An 8,128-nucleotide genomic window follows, 5' to 3' on the forward strand; every position below is an offset into this window, starting at 1 on the left:
TCAATATGCAATAGAAAATAATTTCAAAATGAAATAGCACAACGTGGTCTCAACATAAAACGCAGCGCTTTCAAGCCGGAGAGCGGAGTTTACTCGCGGCAAAAACTAAATATTTTCAACCAGGAAACGCTTGTTTGTTCCTTGGGAGTGGCCGGCGTCCCGGAGCTCTGTAGCGGCTAATGCAACCAGCAACTGCTGCTCGGATTTTATTGTTCTATCGTACTATAGACTGTTCACGTTACAGCGCTTTACTTAGTTTAAAATACTTAAATTGTAGGTATGTAATATATGGTCTATTGGTGAAGTTGCTTTGATCACTTCGAGGGGGAGATACATAATTCAGCAGAGGCAGTGATATGTAGACTAGAAAGGGTGAAATCCCACGCACCCCCCCCCCACCCCCCCCAGCAAATCGCACCCTGTGTTAATATGAAGCTACAGCCAGCAGACGCTTAGCTTAGCAGACGCTTAGCATAAAGACTGGAAACAGGGGGAACAGTAACCGCAACAAAATCAACCTACAGGCACCTTTAAAGTACACTAATTAATAAATTATATATTTTTGGTTTAATCAAAAACAATTATTTATGTGTCAGACTATTTCTTGACTGAGCAGTAAGTTACTGGAGTCTTTACTGGTTGCCTAGCAACTACTTAGTGATATTTAACCGGACATATGTGAGAGTGTTGTCGACCTTTTCCAATTTCTTACCAGAAGGCAAATAAGTTTTTCCCAAAATGTTCAACTATTCCCTTGATTTAAATTTGGCAGCAGTGTATTTCTGACCTCATCCTGGATATTTGTTGCTGCAGTGCTCTTAGTGATTTTATTTTCACGTCACATGATCTGCCTCCTTTTTAAATAAAGTCGTAGCCTTTCAGACTTATGGTGCCCAGGAGACATGACAGTTGCTGATCATGCTTGACTATTGTTACTCTCTTCCCAAAACCACAACTGCTGCTCAGCCTTCTCCCTCCTGTCAACACTGACTCGTTAAAGTGCTTCAGGAACACCGTGTTTATAATATCGCTGGCTGTTGACGACCACAGACGGAGAGCTGGCTGAGGGAGATAGATGTTGTTGGGTTTCACAGGGCTCGTCTCCCCGGCTCTCTGCTGTGTGTCATCACACACGGTACAGGACTTGCTCTGATGCGTCATGGTTACCTACCTCAACCCTGTTTTTGGCCTTCCTCTCAGGTCTTAGCGAAGGAAACATTCAGAGTACGAACAATGGAGTAGAGGAACACACATATAAATATATAAAAATGTATACATATTTATTGCAATTGTCGCCACATGCTGGACAGACAGAAAGGGACACATACAGTACACAAACACACAAATGGAGGGAGAACTTTTTAGGACCTTTATTTTGTGCACTAACTATTAAGTTCATGCTTAGTTTCTAGTGGATGTGAATGTGTAACTTTGATTATCAGATTTTTTTTTTCACAACCTTTTAACTATTTTTTCTCACTGGTGTTTGGCTGTATGTAGTTTATCCGTGAATAAGTAAACTGAGAAATGTAAAGTGGGTGGCACTTACAACTCTTAACACACACACAATTTATTGATTTGCCTTTCTGGCTTGTAAACCTGAGCATGACTCGTCATCACATCAACTATGCTGCATTCACGTGATATCGTTCAGATTGTTTTCATGAGCAGCCGAGTGAAAAAGCCTCACAAGTTGTAGCCTAATTACCAAGACTTTGATCATGGGAATTTCTGACCGCTCCAATATCTTCAACTTAGTGAAAAGAAGTACAGAAGTATTAACAAACTAAAGATGTCACTTTTTCAGAAAATCAGGTTCAAATACATTTGAACTAGTGAGTAATTTGTTCAAAAGGTTGTAGAGTTGACCTTGTTCCATTCGTTCGCCATACCTCTGCTGCCTCACTTGAGCTACAAGCTAACGTGATGTTGCATTTTCCAAGTCAGCAAACACGTTTACCTTTATTCACGTGTTTTACATCTGTGGTGTTGAATCCAAAATACCTTACATTACCTCTCAGATAGTTTGTTCGTTCAGCACACTTGCTACCTTTCTCTATTTTGAATCAGCAAAGATAACAATTCTCTAGTTTACTGAGAGGCAGCAGAGCATGCAGTGGGTCAGATGGACAGGGCATTTTGATTGCAATTGATTCAGTTAATTTAAAAGCTTGTATGCATATCTGGTTTCACAGAACAAAACTAGCCACTTTAGGCCAGAGGTTCTCATTGTTTTCAGCCAAGGACAACTAGCAAATATACCGGGGACCCCCTTTGTGTACATCCCTTAATAATTTGACGTAGTCTTTGTGAGAGAGAAATGTATCAGAAAGATATTAGACATGTATTAATAATATTTGCAGATTCTAAGAATTATACATTTGTTAGATTAGAAAGTATCAAACTATTATCATTTTTTAAATGAAAAATAAATATTAAATATTAATGCCATTCAAGCCTTTTGTAAAAACAAAATGTATATCACGATAATTTAAATGAATGAATCTGAAAACTTGCCACTTCACTTTTTTTCCAGTTTTTCCCATTTTGCTTACATTGCGTAAATGCGGCATAAGTTTCAAAGATGAGTGATGAAAATGTAGGAGTCGATATTTAAATCAGTGGCTCTATTTACAGTATTGTATCTTCTGATCGTGCAAGACATTCCACATGAGAGTTGTTTCTGTCCCCACAGCAGAGAATCACCTGCCATCTTTGTATGTTCTGCAAAACTGCATTACACACAGTTTCCATTGTAGTAATAATCATTGTAGGTACTGTAATGGTATGCCTTTTAAATGTATTTGTTTATGCCTATTTGTTTGCAGAGTTTCTCCTTGCAACCATTTCTTGTATTTAGGAGTACACTTTGGTGTTGATATCATGTTACAAGTGTGTTGGAAAAACAATAATGGTACTTGTCAAAATAGCAGAACAAATGCTCGAACCTAAATGTCTCCTGCTTTCATATTTATTAACTACCAATCTGATATTTCTCTCCAGGGCTGCTGCAGCCTTAATCAGTGTATTTACTGTGGAGAGTAATTTCACTGGGGAAACAAGTAGTGTGCTTTTCTTCCTTCCTTCCTTTCTTCCTTCCTCTGTACCTAGGTGTAATTTAGGGTTAATCTTCTGCAGGAAATTGCCCACATCTCACCCATGCATATGACAGGTTTTAGTGCCATACTGTTTAACCTGATTCACTGGGAATGTGGTGCAGGGACGATCATGTTTACGTGATTAGACTTTGATAGGTCAGGTTGTCGTTTTGATAATATTAGAACTTCCCTCAAAGCTGTTCTCGCTGACTGACTGGGGGCCTTGAAAAGGGGCCTTTGTCTCATTTATGTTGCAGCCTTGGGAAGTACTATATCACCAAACTCAGTTAGCCAGCTTCCTTTTTTCTTCATTCAAGAATCCTGACCTTTGGACAGGGAGAGTGTGTGCTCAGGGACTCTCTGATCCTCTTGTTATACAGTATGTGCATCAGCAGGTCACACTTCGCCTTCTGGACATTACATGATATTCCTCTTTAAATTCTGCTTTGTGCCCAGTTCAAACAGATTTGCTGTTAGGGATGCCTTCTTTGTCTGTCATTTACGTAAATAAGAGAGAGTGTCGACAGGATGATGAGTATTTAACGTGTCCTCTGTTTGGCCGCTGTGCTAGAAACATAAAGGGACAATTTCTCAGAAAACTGCCTCATTAGTGTCCTAGGGGGTTATGAAAACAAGGATGTAGGGATTACACATTAACATGAGGTTAGAACTTCAGTGGAAAAATAATCTGTGACAACTTCAGGGAAATTTACATTCACAAAGAGAGTTGAAAGATTACTGTTAAAGCCTGTAAATCCTTTACAAGTCTGCCTGGATTACCTTAGAAGTGATTGACTTCTATGGTAATGCTTTATGCTATGGAAATCTGATAATTAAAAACCTTCTGTAGTTCTGTATTTTATGATGATATTCATTCTATAGTTAAAGCAATTAGTCAATGAACGAATGAATGAATGTTCAGTCGATTGGCAGAAAAATCAAAAGTAATTTTATAAGCACAAATGCCAAACACGAACTAGTTTGAGCTTCTAAATTATGAGAATTAGCTGCTTTTCTTTATCATATGTGATGGTCAACTTAAAACTTTTGAGGGGATTTAGACAAACCAAATGTTTTAAAGAAGTTATATTGAGCTTTAAGAAATTGTGATTTTTCAATTGTATTCTGACATTTTATAGACAAAAATAATAATTGATTATTGGTATAAAAAAAATTAAGGTAATCATTAAGTTGCAGTTGTTCATACTTCTTCTCAGGTTCTCACAAAGAAGGCATCCTGGACTGGGCATGTGCAGGATTAGTTTAACATTGCTAGTATAAGACTATACATGTGCCTGTGCAGTTCTCTGTCTTATGCATTAACTGAACACAGGTAACCAGATCAAGTCTGAAGGACAAGATTAAAATATCCTTTACATAATGTGGTATTGATCGTTGTGGCACGAAATGATCATTCGATGAGTGTGTATTGATTACATTTCCGATGCATTTATCTCTATGGTGTGAAGAGTTTGAAGAATTTCCAATTTTTTTCCAATCTATACTCTTATCAAATGGTGATTTAATGTAAATGTACTTTAATGTGTGAGATCAGTATTATATTTTATATACTGTACCTCTGTCAAGAAAGCAGATTGAATCCAATGTGTTTAAAGGTAGTAGGCAGGGAGAAAACCTACAGTAGATCTGCATGAGAATCGAAAAAGCTAACGTGTTATTTTAGCTGAAATGAAAAGTGTTAGTTAATCATTATTGGACTTGTGATGGTAGCACTGTGATATTTAGCCGAATAATGGCAAAAGAAATGTTGTGATCTCGATATGGTGCTATTGATGGTGCCCATCTCACATTGTTGGTCAATCTGTTTTGATGGTGTGTATTGATGAAAATAGGTTGAGTGACCATTTTCCATTGACAAATCTGTCTTGCCCTCGCTGATGCCTGATGATCACCTCATCCTCATCCTGTTCCCACCAGTCACCCTCACATGAGTGACTCGGGGTGAGGTCCTATCAGTCCCGTTACCTTCTAAAGTGACAAGTTGTTTTCATTTTCCTTCACAAACCATCCCTGCTTGAGGAGAATGTCTCTTCTGTATTGATGTTGTCAACGCGCTCTAAAGCCGTTCAGTCATCTGTAATTTGGCAACTGAAATAGGAAAGGGCGCCTGAGTGGAATATACTCCGTAGGTGATCAACCCCCCGCACTTGTCCTGTGAGGTTAGCGTTAAACATGAAAGTCAATAACAGCTTGTCAGTAAAAACCTCATTGTTTAAGCTTACAGAGACATACATTGTAAAATCTTACTGTATAGAGCATCACATTTATGTTTGTGATTCAAAGTCTAATCTTCAATTCGGCAGCACTGCGTGCAAAGGAGTCTTTAGTCTTAAAGGGAAAATGATGCAAATATATTGATGCCATAGTAAACCCAGTAGGCGTAAGAATATTTGACCTGCTCTTGCCCAGTGTTGCTGGTTTGCATTAAGAATTTTACTCGTATGCAAAAAAATAGAAGAACTGATGAGAGATTACATTTAATCGTTAAAGCTGAACTTTGTTTTATTGGTCAAGTGAAACTTTCCACAACTTGTCGCCATCTTCAGTCGGAAAAGGTGCTTAGAAATGTTCTACAAGGTTGTGTCAACGTCTACAGCTGTAAAACTTCGCCAAGAGTGAAGTTTAATCTCCATCACTGGTTTTATATAGCCAGTATTATAGTATTTCACTATAAAATTAGATATTTATGACTAAGTAAGAAACATTTACACCATTTGATCTCGAGCACAACAGTTGGGTCCTGATGTGTTTGTAAAACATTTAAAAATCACCACCATATATTGTATATACACTTTTTCATAAATGGATTTTATTCACTTAGTATTTTCTTCTCCAGAGAAACATTTACTTGCTTTTATACTGATAAATTACAGTCTTCTTTTCCAGTAAATGATGTAACCGCAACAAAGGGCAAGAGAAGGGAAAGGCTGTCTGCCATTTTATTCTCACTTCAGTAGAGTTTATTTTACTGGCACTACAGTTCATTAAACATGTGTATAACTTCTATTTTATCTATGCAGTTTTATTTTTATTTTTTAAAATCCTACAGGGTTCAAATGTGGTGCAACCTGAAACCAAAAACCATATGCATTGCCAGCTGTGTAAACTACTTGTTTAATGTCACTAAACAAGCCTCATTTGTAGGGTTACCATGAGTTCCATTAACCAATTGACCAGTTGGAACAAAGGGAGCACAAATCCGTACAGCCTGCCCATAATCACACATCTGTCTGTCTTTCTGTTTGTCTGTCTGCTGAGGTCACTGCCTCCATCTGCTTTTACTGTTTCTCCCACAGTTTAATTCAGGTCAAAATGAGATGATAAAATAAGCGTTCTAAGAGCATTGTCAGGGATCAGTATTTTGTGTTTCCACAAAGTTAGACTCTCTCTCTAGACCAAGGTGTTAAAGTTATAAATCTGTATACATATCCACATATACAGGGTGTACTGTATATATGTGTGTATGTATGTGTGTAAAAAGGCAAAATAGACCATTTTAGTGGTTTGTATTGTTTTAGGGTTCATTGTGCAAAACTGAAGAAAAAAAAAAAATAACAGTGATAATAAACTAGCTCTAGAAATAATAAATCAAGAGAATCGGTCTTTATTGTGTGTGTGTGTGTGTGTGTGTGTGTGTGTGTGTGTGTGTGTGTGTGTGTGTGTGTGTGTGTGTGTGTGTGGGTGGGTGGTTGTGTGTACCTGAGACTTGTGCTTGGTGGATAAAGAAGTATAATTTACAGCACAGATGTGTTAGCTTGCTTCCTGCGGTCCGCTGAGATACAGCAGATCAATCTGATGCTGGCTTCTCCTCTCCATTCCCACTTTACCGTGCTGTTCTACTGTTCAGCACATTAACTCATGGCTTGCTGGACAGACAATGATTACTAAGCACAAGGCCCAGAGCTCGCGGTCGATAAAGGTTGGTGCCGGACTTCTAATCACTGTGAATCCCAATGCATGATTGAATTGCAAGACAAAGTGGGAGTCCAATATCTGTAGATCAAACTCCTCTTTCTGGTTTTCTCTGGGTTTTCTCTGGGTTTTTCTGGGTGATTTCAGTGTAGTTTTGGCCATAGTTCCTATGGGTAATTATCTCGTAAAATCTGGGAATGCAGCAACATCCCTATAAAGTAGTCCAATGGAGCACAAAATCAGCAGTCAGATGATCATACTGGCTTTAAACAAACCTCCAGGTTAGCCAAACTTATTAGGAAGAGGAAATGGGCGTTAATGGTAAAATTATTTGACAAACAAATCTGACGACATAGTCCATTTAGTAGCTGTACTGCTGCTTTGGATCACTGCATTCCTCAAATGTTCCACAGATGTTGACATTTCCATTTTTCTGAGCATTTGAAGGACTTCTCATCCATTTTGGCCTCAAAGTTGAGATTGAAAGATTGTTCTTGATCTTGGCTAATTATTGCCCAAATTATCTACATAAACATCTATCACAGTTTACTCACTGATTTTTCATTTTCCTAGTCCTTTGACCTATTGTACTTACAGTGTAATTAAGTGGTTTACACAATCTGTCTTAACTATTAGCCTGAATACAACCTGTCTGACTGTTTGTTTTCTGGGTCTTTGCAGATGTGTCGGCATTCATGGATCGCAGGTCTCCGCAATTAACTTGCAGAGTGCTCTGTTTTCAATAGAAACAATGGCCGAAGCTGCTAATCTTCAGCATTTCTGCATTTCTCAAGACACCCACGTTTTCGAAGTTAATCTTTGTCTCTCAGTATGTGTTCAGGACTGTGTTTCTGTGAAGGTGTAAATGATGAAAGCTGTTTTCGAAGTTCTGTTGTCATCTACTTATTTCAGATAAAAAGATTTTTATTGTATGTTACTGGGCTTATTAATGACAGACTTCAGTGCTGCATGTTAATGTTTCTCTCCTTTCCTTACAGCAACTACAGCACAGACCATGTGCCTATATGCACATACTGTGATGTGTTAATATGTGTACTTGAATGGGATGAGAGGTGTGTGGAAGATTGCAGTGGCAG

Source organism: Perca flavescens, chromosome 1, assembly GCF_004354835.1.
Source record: "Perca flavescens isolate YP-PL-M2 chromosome 1, PFLA_1.0, whole genome shotgun sequence".
Taxonomy (NCBI): Eukaryota; Metazoa; Chordata; class Actinopteri; order Perciformes; family Percidae; genus Perca; species Perca flavescens.